A 16,180-nucleotide genomic window follows, 5' to 3' on the forward strand; every position below is an offset into this window, starting at 1 on the left:
CCTCATGCAGCCCATTAACAGCCACACTCCCTAGCACAGCCCAGTGTGTGACATCATGGGGCCGTATCCCATGACAATCAGTAGGAACCATTTCTTGCTGGTGGTCACAGATCACTTTACTAAGTGGGTCTGACTCTCCCCCCTTGGAAAGCGTACGGCAGGAGTGATGATGGTGAACCTGATGGACGTATTCAGCAGGTTCGGTTTCCCAGAGCAGATGATACCGGACAAGGCGTCCTACCGCTGCGCTGGGCATTAAGAACAAGAAAACGACCACCTGTCAAGCTCAGTAAAACCCGATGGAACGAGTCAACCGCAACATCAAGCACAAGCTTGTCGCATACTCTGAGAGGCACAGAGATTGGCACTCCTATTTGCCGGAGATCGCGTTTGCTGTGTGTTCAACCTTTAACCGCTCGACTGGGTATGTGCTATATTCTCTCAAATGTGCAGAGAGCTGCTAAATCCGAAGGACTGGGTTCTAACGGACAGAAGGAAGACGCCAGTCGCTTCGTCAGCATGAGCTGAATACGCGACGCAGCTGCGCGCTTAGATGACGGAGGCCTTACGCAAGGCTCGTCGCTACCTGAGCACTGCTAGGGCGCAGCGGAAACCGCAGTGCGACTGCTCAGAACGTCATGTTTACTACGGAGTGTGCGATCTGCTGCTTTGGGGCCAACACGTTCTCAGCGACGCTAGCATACTGTTCGCTGCCTCGTTCGCGCCGAAATGGATCGGGCCGCTCCACGTGAGGGAACGGCTTTCCTCGCTCGTTTACAGGCTCGAGTACTTGCAGTCGAAACCGACAGGCGGACCGGTGCACGTGTGCGACCTGAAACGTTACGTGGACAGAGATGAGTGGGTTGGAGACACAGCCCAACCCACGCCGCAGTCGGAAAACAAGCGTTGCGATCAGCCGGCGAACCCTGCGTCCCGCTTTAACTTGCGCCTTAGGCTGAAGTAAAAGCTGCTTGCGCAGTCTAGAGCGAGGACGCAGGCCGGCACGCAGTCTCGTTAAATTCATGAACGTACAGGCCGCTCACGCCGGTCAATATCGCGTAAGACTGACCTGTGTATAACCTAATTTATTTTTATTTATTTATTTCATACTGGAGTTCATCTTACAGATCCAAGCAGAACAAGATAACACAGATACACGGGTAACAAGCAAAATAAAAAGAACAACTAAAAATAAAAGGCATGCAGGATGACTATGCGCTTACATTTTATCATGTCAGAGAATTCCACTCACTGATGGTACGCGGGAAAAAGGAAAATTTAAAAGTGTCAGTTCTAGCAAAGTACGGGGTAAGTGAACCGGGATGATGGTGACGTGTGATGCGTGTAGCTAAAAACGATAAATAGGGTGCAGGATCAAGAGCCAGTTTGTTATTTATGAGCAAGGAAAGAAATTCTCGTCAAATATTTGTTGTTCTTACCTGAAGGATTTGGATACTATTAGGTTTCATTAGCTCAGACGGAGAATCAAAGGGTGAAAATTTAGAATAAATAAATCTTATGGCTTTTATTTGGATTCTTTGAAATTTCTTAATATTGGTATTAGTATAAGGATCCCACACCACGCATGCATATTCGAGCTTAGGCCTGATTAGTGAGTTAAACGCGAGAAGTTTAACCTGAGGGGGAGCTTTGGAAAGTTTATTTCTTAAAAAATAGAGTTCGCGAAAGGCGGACGAACAGATATTTTCCATATGTGAATTCCAGGACAGATTGTTAGTTCATGTTACACCCAGGTATTTAAAACTGGAAACTTCCTGTAGTGATGTTTGTCCGGGATGATACCTGCGCTCAAAAATATGTTTTTTACGTGTCACGCGAAGGAAGTTTGTTTTTTCTTTGTTTAAAGCCATGTCCCATTTCTGGCACCATGTAAGGATGTTAGAGAAGTGTTCAGGTCAATCTGGTGATTTGAACATGTAATATCTCTGTACAGCAAGCAATCATCTGCAAACAATCGAATCTCAACGCCCGGAACAGTTGTGTCGACGATGTCATTAATATATAGTAAGAACAATAAAGGTCCAAGTATACTCCCTTGAGGCACTCCAGAAGTGACTGAAAGAGCGGCCGATTCCTCTCCATCAATCGAGACATACTGCTTACGGTTAGTTAAATAGTTTGAAATCCAGGTAACTAATATCTCAGGAAGGCCAATAGATGACACCGCTGCAATGACACTCGTGAGGGCTGAACAGTTATGTAGCACGCGCTGCAGGAGTTGGCTACATCCGTGTTGACCTTTTCAGCGCAGATAGAAAAGAAGCAGGGCACATCAGAATGGCATCGTTCACCACTACCAACAACCAGCCACCATCCAGCTTCGGCAACTTGCCGCGCCCAAGGCCCGACGCTAGGCCCCGCCCGCGACCTGCAGTCGCCACCCTGCTGTATCCAGGCCGCCCCTCCTACCTGCCACACCGCATCGGAGCTGCCCGCCTGTCGACTGTACGCCGCCGCCTGGTGAGAGCGCAACCGGCCGCTGTCACAGACCGCCGCATCCGCTTACCTTGAAGCAAGCTGGCCTAACCCCTGGAGACAGCAGAGCTGCGGCCCTACTACCACTGCAGCCCTGGGCCCTCGTAAACTGACCAAGTATGCCAGGGCAGCCTAACCGCGTCCTGAACCATAGTAGCGCCGCAGCCCCTCTCCCTGGAGCCACCTGACCCAGTTCTGCATCCTGCGGTTGCTTAATGGACCTGGCCTTTAAGCAACTGCAGACGGCGCTAAGGAGCTGGTCCACCAGTTTCACCCGAGTGGCGTAGCAGTGTGTGCTCGGAAGACAGTTTTGGGAGCAAGATGCCTTTCCACATCGGCATCTCGTAGGAAGCCTGGCCTTCGGAGCAGCTGATCGGCGCGGACGTGGCGCGGACGTCAACTGATATACCGGCGGGAGCGAAAGAACTCGGAGCTTCAATCCCTGGATGGCGGAGAAGATTAGGTTGCCCTGCTTCTGGGTTCTGGAGGCTTCTTAAGAAGGCGAGGATGTGGTATACACTGGTATCCTTCCTCGTCCCCGCGTCAGAGGCGAACGCGCCGGAGTGGCGAGTCTACGCACGTTTGCCACCAGGAATGTGGAGTGGAGGCACTCAGGCTACTCTCTCCGTTTCCAGCAATGACGTGACGTCCCGACACCGCGCTGGCCATTAGGGCAGGGTTGCATCGCTGATCTTGTGAGTAACTCATTGCTCCTGGTTCGACAATGCCCGAGGGGTTAAAAGAGGAGCTCGCGGCGGAAAATTCTGTCTTGCCGCTGGCCTACTGCTGACCTGGGGCGAGGGATCCCTTCCTGCCCGCCGACCCCCGGACCCAATGCCGGTCGACAACGACGACTAGGTGAGCTATTGAACTTCAATTTGATCGGATAGAACATTCTTCCGCAGAGCGCTTTACCTCGCGTTAGGACAATAAACTATTTCCTAGCGTACTCTGCCGTTGCCTATTTAGTCCGAACCTGCCGTGGCTGCGACTCTGCGCCACGGGTTGGCTAAACGTGTCACATACGCCTTAACGGCCGGCTGGACGCGGAGTAACGCCGTAGCCCGGATGTAGTCTTTTCACGCGGATGTGTCGAGTGCAGCAAAGCAAAGCAAGCAAAAGCAAAAGCACGCAAGCAAAACAAACAAAGCAAATAAAGCAAACAAAGCAAACAAAGCAAGCAAGGCAAGCAAGGCAAGCAAGGCAAGCAAGGCAAGCAAGGCAAGCAAGGCAAGCAAAGGAAGCAAGCCGTTTAAGTATGCTGGATGGAGTAGATAAGCACTGTGCAATGTTCAGAACATAGGCGAACATTGTAGAGTCAGTCACCTGTGCACGGCCGTGATCTTCTAGGGAAAAGTGCTTGTTGTAAACTGGCCGGCACAATCCTGAGCTAACCTTCTCTTCTCATATCCCTGCAAATTCATCCCATTAGGGCAAAGTTATGTGTACTAACATTTTTCGGCTCAAACCATGACAGGAGTGTCCTGAAAGGGCCACTTGTGAAGGGCGTGTTTCACTTTGTGTTAAGAGTCTCTGAAGCGGACATAAGTCAAAAGGCAACCACTGATAGAAGCCATTGGCCTGTGGTGAGAGCAAGGTTGCTGAAGACAATAAAGTTCGGAATTCATCAACCTAAAACGAGAGGCAAAGCACTAGGTAATACCGCACCTCATAGCCACAGGCTGTCTATAAGCTCGCATGGGAATCGATATCTCAAAGCTGTACACACGCCGTAATGGAAGACTGAAGATTAATTCCGACATCAAGTGGTTCCGTAAGGTGCTTTAACCTCGCACAGGAGGCGGGCGTTTTTTCATTTCGCTTGCACCGAAATGCAAGATTCTGGTACTCGACCCCGCGACCGTTGGCTCAGTGCATGGCAGCTATTTCCACTGAGCTACAAATGCGTGTATCTTCTGTAACTATCAAGCTGCTGAAGATCTTTGTGCAGAGTTGAGAGTGCATCGACATATATGCAAGATGTTTATTAAACAACGTCGCAGCCTTGAATCCTCGTGCTATATTGATGTTTTATCAATAAAATGAGATGCCGGTTAATTAAATGCACAGAAGATGGCAGTGTGGGTTACGAGCCTGCCGATTACAGCCTAGAAGAATTGTGCTAGTAGACTGCTCAACGGTTGTGGTATTCATGCAGCGAAGTATGTATACAGGTGGGGGGAGGGGGGGGCATATTGTGAGCTGCAAAGGTGAGTAGTTAAATGGTAAGAACAGCGCTGCGGTTCTTTACATGACAATGTGGGCCATTGGCTTTCCTTCTTCATACTATGTTAGTTGTAACTGTCACTTCCCACCTCATTCAACGCTGCTGGAACCTTCTCTTTCAGTTTGCCTAGGTGGCTTCGGCCTACATCCAGGAATCAGCCAGTATCCCAAACGTCTAGCGCGGTAGCACTTTGACCACCACTCACTGATTTTGCTTCTGTTTCAGTAGCTCCTAGCTGAGCGTACTTGACCTTGAAGCAGCCTAGATGGGCCATATAGGTCGCATAGCCTTTTGGCACTATCAAAACCTTGCCACCGGATTGTGAGGAGAATACCCATCGTGACCAGTAGCTGGTAAATTACTCGGGAAGAGCAATTTGAGCCTCACAAGCCCCTCCGGTGGTAGCTGCTGTCATTGCAGGGCAGCGGCGCTTCACTTGACAACTGTATTAGTGCGCTAGGAGTGGCATGAGGACTCACAACGATCTATGAATGCTAATCAGAGAACGACTAATTCCGGATGCATTGGCGTTAACTCATTGAATCTATCGCGTCATACCCTTAAGGCGGAGCTTATAAATGCCCTCTCCAATTTATTGCGCTAGCAATAAGGCTCTCACGGCACGATTCCTCCAAACTTTGTCTGAAACCTGCTGGACATGGAAAACCGAGCCTACAACGGAAACCTAACTGAAAAGCCAGCGCAACTAACTCGCGTTTGGCGGTATCACACTAGATCGTCCGTCATTTTTAAGCGCTCTATCGAATTCCGCATTACGTCAGTCGTTTACGAATCACAGTGCACGCCAAAACTTCTCGCCAAAACGCTCTAGCTTCTATTGCTTTTGTCACGTATGCAGAGGATGCCACTACGACGTCACGGTTCGCTAAGATTGAAAAAAAAAATCATGCGGGTGGGAGGAGGACGACAAGTAAAGGTGGCACTTTTTGCTAATGTTTCGATGAGGTGTGCGGCCCGTTCTACCGGTCCCATCGCCATCTCTCTGTTATCGGCGCCGGTAGATCGGTAATGCTACTACCGCAGAGCTCTTCCACGAGTACACGATCACACTGTGGCTTCACCCCGTAGGAGGTTCATATGAAAAGAACCAGCTCGAGCGTCACTCATGTCGCCGTCAAGAGCAATGAAAGCTCAAGGAGGAGAGCGACAAAAAGTGTTTTTACTGCATTACACTTATAGTGGTCATTCCTCGAATTTAGTTGTTGTTTGTTTGTTTTGATTTGTTTTAGCCCGGAAGTCAGTTGATGGCAGTTCATTAAGAGAGGACGGCATGAAATAATGACCAATTCAATGACGATATTTCTTTGAACAGCGCGGTACCGACAGCGATCTTTTGAGCCGGGGAGAATGCGCAGGACTATACTCTACTTCATTCTTATGTGATGAAAAGTAGCTTGGAATAGCACTTTTTAGGAAAAGCCTTCCAATTAACGGAACCTTGAGGCTCTAATAAGGTCACTGCAGCAGAATAAATCAAGCATAGCTAATAATTTTCACAGTAGGTGGAAGGATTGAGTTGGCCCTATTTTGCCATTTAGCAATGACTGTTTAGAGCAATTCCTTAGCAAATTAATCTATAACCCATTGACTGCACACTCAATGTGGGAATTGATAACGGTATATATTGCCTAATGTAGTGCAATGCACTTGACACTGCACGAGGCCTTGAGCACACATAAGCCAAACAGGAATTTAAGGCGAATTGAATGTAAAGGTATTATCTAATATGTATTTTTAAAAAAAAGGTCTTAAAGTGTGAATTCAGGACTAGATAACGGGTGCAACAGTGAAGAAACACTTAAAATAATTTCTTCGGGGGATTATTCACGTTCACGTTCGTTACGTTTGAGGCGAAACAATTTATTATTCTATTGCAGTTTCCAAAAGAGAGGCGTGCGAAAAAATAGAAATCCCGATGTAAGATAACCGTGATGTCAGCGCATTGTAATAGAAAGGTTGGAATGCAAGTGTTAGACCAATGTCATATTAATTATAATGGGAGGATTTAATATTGATCTCTGAGGTACTCCGCTTTTGTCAAAGTTTTATCACTCGAGTACGTTCTGATGGAAACAAACTGCTCGATATCGTTTTAAGCTTTTTCAACTGGCTTAGAGAAAGACCGAAAATCGATTCAATGAAGGTGGAAGGCTTACCGATGGCATTGTTTGCATCAAGAAGGAGAGACATACAACACAACCTGGATAGGGTCAATAACGGAATCTATGAAATCTAAAAAATCCCCAAGGAAAGCCTATGTGCCTTTATCTGGTGCAAAGCCATAATGTGTACCTGAAGCTGTTAATACCATTTTAATTCGCTCAAACACAAGGTTTTTTAAAACTAAGGCTCGCGGTCAGCTCATACGGCGTTTTAGTTATTTATTTGAGATTTGAATGATTCACGGTATATTTCATTCTTGCTAGCATTGCGAACTTTTGCTTCCTCACAATTGATCTTTTCTTCGTTCTCCTCATACTGTATAGATGTCTTTAAAATAATCATTGCGGCACACCTCTACAAACTAGGTTTCTAACCAGCTTAGAATTTTGTAGATTAAACTTTTAGGATCGGGTCCGTAACTAAGGTACTGATCACCTTTTACAGTGCTGGAGATGACGTCGTTAGCGTTACATTGCTTGCCCTGCATCAATTTGTCTTTGTGCAGTTCTGCACTCGAGTCAAGCAATATACCTCAGCCTTATAAGGAAGATAGATTTTTGCACAAAGTTGTCAATGATCAAAACATTGCGACCCAAGTTTCCCTTGTGCTCTCATTTGTTGCAGGGAAGGTTTGTATTTGTGCAGTAAAAAAGTAATAATAAGTGTCGCCATTCAGCGAAACGCTGATTTTGATGAAAAGAGACCGACAGTTTTAAGCACTAAAACTACAACATATGTAAAACAAAGCACGAAACTCTTGGATAGTCGCGGCAAACACTCAACTTTATTAAAGCAAGAAGTGCGATTGACATTGAGTGGCTTATCGATACGTTCTTCTGTGCAGTCTGAAGCGGCAAGGACAAAGAAAAAAAGAACGTGTCTGACGCAAGATATCAAGAAAAAATTGGCTGTGGTTTAGCTCTGGTTAACCATAGGTGAATTGCGAAAGCAATTGAGCACGTTGTCTCTTCCTCGCTTCGTTCTTTCGTTGTTGCCTCCCTTTCGCGCTCTTCATAACGACTAGAATCAACTGAGGCGAAGCGCATATATATATATATTTAGAAGGTGTCGCCTCGAGGGGTGTGTGTATATATATATATATATATATATATATATATATATATATATATATATACACACACCCCTCGAGGCGACACCTCCTCTCCCTCTACCCAAGCGGAGCACATCTGGTGCAGCGAGCGGCGACGGCAGCGGCGCCGACGGCGGCGCCATCTGTTACAGCGCGGCTGCGCCGTTGCTAGGCAACGGCGGCTGAAGGTAGTTCGTGGTCCACGGCATACGGCTGACGAGCGACCACGCGACGAGCCGAGCTGGCTGACGTAGTGTTGCTTTCGCAGCAAAATCAGCCAGGAAAATCTATGAAGCTTTCATCATCCACGCGAGGGAAGCAATTACGTGAGCACGCCTTCGATCATTCTCTTGAAGAAGAAACTGCTTACCTGAACTGTTGTGTTCTTGTGTACAAAATTGTGCGCAATATTTTTTTTTGTTTTCCACGCTCCTTGGTCACATGTATCTTTAATATTTTTCTTTCTAGTCGCTCTATATGGCACAAGCAGAAATTTCGTTTTCAGGTAGTAGTTGTGAGGACGTGCGTTGTCACTCTGTTTGCTTTCCTTTTCCTATTCCTAATGAACCAACTGTCAGTATTGTCAGCGGTATGGCGCGTCAGAATACAGCAAAGACGTGCTTACTACAGGCTGGTTAATTCATATTTAGTAACAGAGTATCTAGCTATTACGGTTAGTCTCCTTATTTATTCACAGGCGTGCCTTCCACCGAAAGTAATTCCCATATCAGTTTTCAAAATTTCAAAAACGCAGCTACCCTCGGTGCTGTGGTCCAAGATATTTTGGCTATTCCGACGAATTACGTGCTCTAGAGGGGTTGCATTGTCTGCAGGCTTCTCGAATACACATGTATTTTAGCGCGATGTAGTCAAAATTAGTTGGGCCACCGCGCCGGGGGTAAATAAGTTTTCAAAATTCTAAAAATTGATATGTAAATTGGCCAGACGTGGCCAGACGTGGGTTTGTCGTGGGAGGCGAAAAGAATTTCAGCTCGGAGCTGGGCTGGAATGAGAACGTAAGGTCTATCGTTGCCTCTCGAATTCTTTTTGTACAAGGACGTCGAGAGATGTGGCGAGGTGTAGCCGTATCGCTACCATCAAGGGTTTCAATGAGAGGGCGAAGGTCCGCGTCTGCCCTCTGTCGTGTGAGTAGGTCGGAGGCGATGAGGGTACCAAGGAAGCCGCGGTCGTCACCGTGTGCTGCGTCGCCGGGAGCAACTGGTGCACGCGACAGCGTGTCGGCGTCTTCGTGCTTGCGGACAGACTTGTAGACAATAGTGATGTCAAATTAATGGATCCGTAAGCTCCAGCGTACCAGGCGTCGAGATAGGCCTTGGAAATTTGCCAGCCAGCATAGGCAGCGGTGATCGGTTATGACTTTGAATAGGCGGCCGTATAGGTAAGGGCGATATTTCATGGTGGCCCAAACAACCGCAAGGCATTCTTCTTCAGACGTAAATTGCGCTTGGCGTGGGATAGAGTGCGGCTAGCACAGGCGATAACCCTCCCGAGGCCCTCTTGGCGTTGAACAAGGACAGCGCCAAGACCGATGTTACTGGCATCGGTGTGGACCTCGGTATCGGCATCTTCGTCGAAGTGCGCAAGAATGGGAGATGTTTGAAGGCGCAGGCGGAGCGTAGAGAAAGCGCTCTGTTGCTCAGAAGAGTGGCCAGTTTATCACTCATAGTTGGACAGTCAGCCCCGGTGTCCACTAACGCACTGACTCTGGCCGTGAAGAAGAGCAGGTATGTCCAAAGAAATGTGGCTGTCTAGGTCTGATGATGGTGCTGTCTGTTCATAGTCGGAGAGTAGCGGCGGTGACGGGAGTTCTTCAGCGCAACAACACCCAGCGACCTCGCCCCTAATGGTCGCTGGTCTCAGTTTTCCCTGCGAAGGCTGGTCGAGCGACCCTGTGCCGCTCGCGAGGAGCTGTAGGGGGTCGGGGAAGAGCGCCTCGGAGAACACGAGCGCGATTAATGCGGCGCACGAGATGAAATTCGCTGTTCCGCAAGGAAGTCTTCAATGACAGGGGGCTGGTGGCCAAACAGGGGTCTGGGCGAATCGGCTCGAAAGCCCCGCGGACCGAGGTGTCGATAAGAGTAATGGCAGTATAGATGGCCTGGTTCTCCACAGTGAAAGCAGAGTGGCCAGTTATCAGGTGCGCGCCAGACATTGACCTTCCGCAAGAGCGCTCGGCGATCGTCGAAATACTGCACTGGTGCCAATGAGGACAGCAGTACAGAAGGCGTTGCTACAAACGGTGGCGGCGAAGCGGCAGCCGGGCGCCTCGCAACTTCAGCATAGGTGGGGCGGTGGTAGTCTCCAGGCCTGTTGCACCTCCTCGCGAACAAGAGTGGAAATCGAACCCAGAGCAGTGTACGAAGGGCTAAAAAATTTGCGGACCTCTTCAAGCCTGATGGTGCGAATCAGATCGCGGAAATCGCCAGGGTGGCTCCCGAAGGTTGCAAACGATTCGTTGACTGCAGCAGCAGGCGTGGGCCGGTTTTAAGTCGCAGAACGTTGTCCAAGCACCTTTTCCATCGTTGTGGCCTCGGTAAGAAATGGAGGGACGGTTTAAGGGGGGCTGCGCATGAGGCTTGCGAACAGCTGTTCTTTGACGCCACGCATCAAATGCCGCAGTTTCTTTTCTTCGGGCATGGCCGGGTCAGCTCTTCTGAAGAGCCGCGTCATGTCCTCGACGTACAACTGAACGCTTTCGTTGGGAGCTGGATGCGGGATTGTAGTGCACGTTCAGCTTGTTCGAGACGATCCACGCTAGTTTAGGCCTCCAGCACCCGACTCTCGCCAGGAGGTTAAAACGTCTTCTCGGTTTTCAAACCAGGTGCGAGCACCATCCTCGAGGCTGAAGTAAACACTGCGGAGTTTGGCTGCGTCGTCCCAATGGTAAAACGGATCAACGCGTTCAAAGTAAAGGAGGCAGTCCTCATATCCTCAAAAAGTTCCCCACGGAATGCCTTCGGAATCCGTAGAGTCTGCAAGATGCAGTGGGCTGGTGTGGGAGCGGCGATGTACACAGGAAGAGGAGCGGCTGTCGCCATGGCGCCGCTCTTTAATGGACCAAGATCCGGAGGCAGTCCCTGGATCCTCCGACTGAAGCGATGTACCGGGGTGTCAAGACGGTACAGGGTTAGCGTGACGGCTACCTGGAGGAGTTTCTTGCATGGGCTAACGGGTACCCAGTACACTCCACAAGATTGCAACGTACTTGTTAACGAAGAGTGCTTTAAAACCAGGCAGGAAGACAGACAAGGCCAGGCAAGCTGAGGCAGCAATGGCGACCGATCCCTGACAGCGTGATCAGCTATGCGCCACCTGGCAATACTAGGTGGCAATATGAGAGAACTCATGCTGATTGCAGCAAGGAAGAACGAAAAATATACAATTATGACTGTGGCGCATTAATTGCCTACTCAGGAAATGATGTGCCCAACGGTTACATGGGGAGGATTTCAATGCCCCTGCCATGTACGGGCCTCATGCAAGAGCTGACTCTTTTAATAAAATCGAAGGCCATAAAAACATTACAATTATCACGCTCTAATCCTGGCTTCTCTTTACCAAAAGAAATGGGGCTGACAAAGTAGTGTGATGCCCAGTAGAGCCTGGCGATAAGACTGCTGGATGCAGAGAAACTTTCCTTCACTTTACTGTCTCATCAGAGCGCAGAGTGCCCAAAGTGTGAGTTTGCTAAAACTACATTTGCTTTAACCCAGGGAAAAAAATAGCGAAACGACTCTCAGTACTATGCGATAAGCCACCTGTAAATGCCGTTGGTAAGTGATGTATCTAACCCCTGAGCACCTTCCGACCCCTTGTTGAGAGTTTCTGGCTAAAAACCAGCCCTTTCTGCTCTTTCCGGATAATGAATCGCGTCCTTAGAAGAACTCATGACTCCCATATGCTGACGATAGGACTGCTTGCGACGTTTGACCAAAAGTTTGAACGCGCTGCAGTGAGCAAGGCTGAGTGTCGGGGAGGAGACGTTCCAGCTTGGGAAAGCTGAAAAAAATGGGATAAATATCACTGAGAGAGGACCAAATATTTCCTTGCACGCAAGAAACAAAATATAATAGAATCCTTGCCACTGGCCATAATGATGCGGAAAAATTCACTTCTAACCTGCAGTCTTGAATGCCACCATTGATGTTAACATACGTTTATTTGCCGAAAACCTGCAAGCTAGGTAATCGACTTAGCTTTTGGCGCAAAGTTTTGTGTTGACAAGTGATTTGTGGCACGCAGAAATCAGCCTAACTTTATACGTAAGTCATTTGTAAGATGTTTTTTAGCTTACTGTCGTTTAATACACCAATCAGCTTTAGTGAGACTCTGCTCAGCGACCTTCTATGTACACATAGCTGGAAAATTAGTCGCTGCAGGCATATTTGCCCTCATCCTGACGTGCGGTTATTTAACGGGTAGACTAAAGGTATTTCAGGTGGAAGACTCGCTTATGTCTCAAAATTAGTCATGAGAGGCGATCAATAGGGATCGGTTCTCGGACCCCTACTTTTCTAATCTGTATTAAAGGGTAGAGAAACAAGTTTTTAGATGCCCGCTTCTATGCCCTGAAAGAGGCCTAAGGGCCTAGTAATCATGATGAGGAGATGAAGACACCACTGCGCAGCGTGATTAATTAATTACAAAGCATTTCATATTGGCAGTTTCGGTCTCGATCGGTACCGGCGCTTAAATGCACCTTGACATCACGGCGACCTGCCAGCCTGGGCTAACGCACTACTGATGACGTCAGCGTAGCTGACAAGCACTGGTTGTTCCTTTGAACAGCCACTGGGTTCGATGACGTCAGAATAATTTGGAAAAACGTGCCTTCACACTTCTTGATGCGGGTGGACATGCCGAGCTGCTCCTCGAACCACATTCAAAAACATTAAGTTAGGTTTGACTCAACGCCTGCAACCGAAATTGGCTAGAAGGAATCTCCTTATGCCCATCAAACAAATGAAATCCTTTGTTTGCGTTCGAAATTAGGTGTGTACCTCTTTCACGGTCTACCTAAGTGCATTAAAATGTTTAATGTTACGTTGTGCGCTGGTGACACTACATTATCTCTAGAGATAAACACCTAAAATTTTGCAAAAAAAATTACTGCAAGATTTGAAAAATTTAGCCACTTGGACGCCGTCAATATTTTTTGTGAATTATTCCTCAGAAAACTACGTTGGTCACTTTTCACTCCTGCCAACAAGAAAATGAAACGCCACCCAAACTTAACTTGCAGCCCTATCATTTACACCTCGCTTATTCAGCCCAGTTTCTTTCCGTTATACCTAACCAGGCCAGCATTTAAAGATTAAAATGCCCACTAAAACTAAATCACTAGTACAAAAATTGCGTTTATGGCATGCGATTTATAGGAGAGCGTCATTTACTCCTGCTTGATGGAATTCACTCCCTTTATTTTCCATGCTTCATCACATACTATACTGCTACTGCTATACTGCTGCTGCTATACTATACTGCTGTGTGTTAGCTAAGCGCAACACTTTTAACACTCGCCTTTCATTTGAAAGAATTTGTTTTCTGATGATGTGCTTGTACAACGGTGTGTGTCATCTAGTGTGCGCCCTTTCGCTTGTTTACGTCGTGTGCGCGCATCGTAGTGTGAATCTTTTGCCCCTATCCTTGAATAAATAATGAGTGTATAGTCAAGCCTCTGCCTTGTTCTGTCATCCTGTGTGGCGCCTTTTGGGCGGTTAAATTGTAAGATGAATCAGTCCCAGCTCGCCTAGTCGTTAGCCTTGCTGACATTCATCTTTCATGTCTCCGGCACCAAAAGAATCAGGTACCTCTCCCCGTTCCTTTCAGGAACTATACATCCCGCATTTCCGATGTCCTCAGAAGCTAATTATATTTTACAATAACATTACATTTCTTTAATAACTCGTCTTAATTTTAGTGCGCAAGTATTGACCTGCAGTATTGACCTGCTAAACTGAAAAATTCTGATGCGTGGTCAAGCACACTCTCACGAAGAGGAGACTCACGCTAAAAACGTACTCACGTAAACAGTGGTTGGTGTCCTCGAACACCGCGAACTCTCCGTGACTTACTACGGCCGGTTTGTTGCAACTTCACACCAAGACTCAGTGCTGATTGTAGACCCACTGAGAGCGTGGCTTCTCCGTCTATGAACCGAAAGGCTCCTGCTTCGCTCAGTCGCAGTAAGAGTGGAGGCCTCGTAACGTAAGAATACACGACACTAAGATTACTTTTGCTTGCAAACTGTGCTTCAATGCACGCCGCTGCTTACACAAATACTATTTCCTGCACGAGTGGAAACTAACAAAGATGTTCTAATTTCTTTGGGCCGCTATTGCTCATGAGTATGTTTCACGACATTCAGCGTGAAAGCATAAAAAAATCCGGAGAATAAACTCAGTCATATGTGTGCGTTGGCCTTTTACTGATGAAACTGTCATCATAGCAGAGATAAAAGATGTACCAAGTTATAGGATGCATAGACTCCGGGATCAAAAAGTTGTAAATCAGCCCTTTCAACGGGCAAGCGCAAGCAAACCTCACACTGCTCGCAGCGTGCACAGGTCCTTGAGCAACGTTCGAGAAGTCCTTAAACCAGTGGACGTAAGATGATGCTCTAAAGGACCATTATAGAGTCAGTGTTCTACCGTTTACACCACTATTTCTTGTAAATCATGTGTACACCTCAGATGGCAATATTCAGCCCTCTTGCGCTACCTGTATCGTGTCATTTCATGAAAACGTTGCCTTCCTCTGGGCGACTCGAAGCCGAGATCAAAAGCCGTCTTCTCTGCAAGGGTCGGGCTTCTCTAAAACATGCAACAGAACTAGCCTGGAAAGCGTTTTGTGTTTAGTTAAGATTTCTTAGCCGCGATGTTTTAACGTCGATAAATCTCAGTGCATATTGGAATGTGTCATAATTACAAGTATTACTATTATAATTTGCATTGGCGGATAGCTATTTGTAACCGTGGGCCTTATTCAACTACGTAGGATGACGCCGCGTTGCGACTCTGTAGCTTTGGTAGCACTGCATGCCAAGAAAGGCTGTTGCCAAGTATAGATGATGGCTTTCGGTTTATTTCAGTGGCCGGCGGCCATTACCCCACTGGCGATGGCCATTTTGCGTTCTCGAGGCCGTTGAACTGTGCAGTGACCTCTCCATCAACGTTAAAATGTGGTCCGTCATGGCTGGCGCTTGTGTTACAACCACCAGCGAGCCTGAAGCAGCCCTCTGCGTAGGCGGTTGTCGTCTGCATGCATAGGAACCACAAGGTCTGTTCTGCGACTTTGCTTAATTTGAAGCTGTTCTTCTTTGCTGTTTTCTGATGTACAGTTCAAAATTGAGCTTTACAGATTCCTTAGTCCCCGAGAGATAGGTGAAATCGACCTCTGAACAAGTCAAATGCAGCCAGGAGACACAAAGTAAGGTGCTAACTGTCAGCGTTAGGTACCTAATTAACTAAAATATATTACTGAATTTTGTAGCCACTGCGGCTAGCGTGAATGTTTATATTCGAAACGCAACGGCGGTCTCATTTCTGGACTACTTGAATTAGTAGAATTCTTCAAGAGCAATCGTGTTCCGAGATACTCGCCGTCAAAGTTTCCAGTGATTTCACGTAATTATGCATACATCGCAGTGGCGGTAGACTCGAAACTTCTTAGCTTGAAGCACCTGTAGCGCCAGGTGTTTCACTCATTTCGATAGCCAAAAGTGAAAGTTAAACAGCTACCAGTCTCACCGGCCGATATACGCTGTTGACAGTCGGAACGGTGTGTCACAGTCGAAGGTCTTTCGCGCCAATCGTCATTCCCTTGTATATGTAAATACGCGGATCGAGTTTAAAATTCGGAAGCTAATACTCGGAACACATGCGTACTACGAGTGATTCCAAATGGAATTATGTAGGGATAGTAATGCCTTTGAGTCTGCAATATAACGATATCTGCTAATTGCAGGTATTAATAATTTCGCTAATCGATTTTAGTTAAGTGCGTTACGTGGACGATTATCATCTACGTTGTGTCCCCCTGGCCTCATAACGTATGCGAAGAGGTAGATTTCAAGCACTATCAACAGCTAATTTTAAGAAATCCGCAAATCTTAATTTTGAACCACTTGTATAACCTAAGCCTGAGACAGTGAATTGAGAGTG

The sequence above is a fragment of the Amblyomma mixtum genome, chromosome 2 (assembly GCF_055824585.1).
Source record: "Amblyomma mixtum isolate Tamu chromosome 2, ASM5582458v1, whole genome shotgun sequence".
NCBI classification, from domain to species: domain Eukaryota; kingdom Metazoa; phylum Arthropoda; class Arachnida; order Ixodida; family Ixodidae; genus Amblyomma; species Amblyomma mixtum.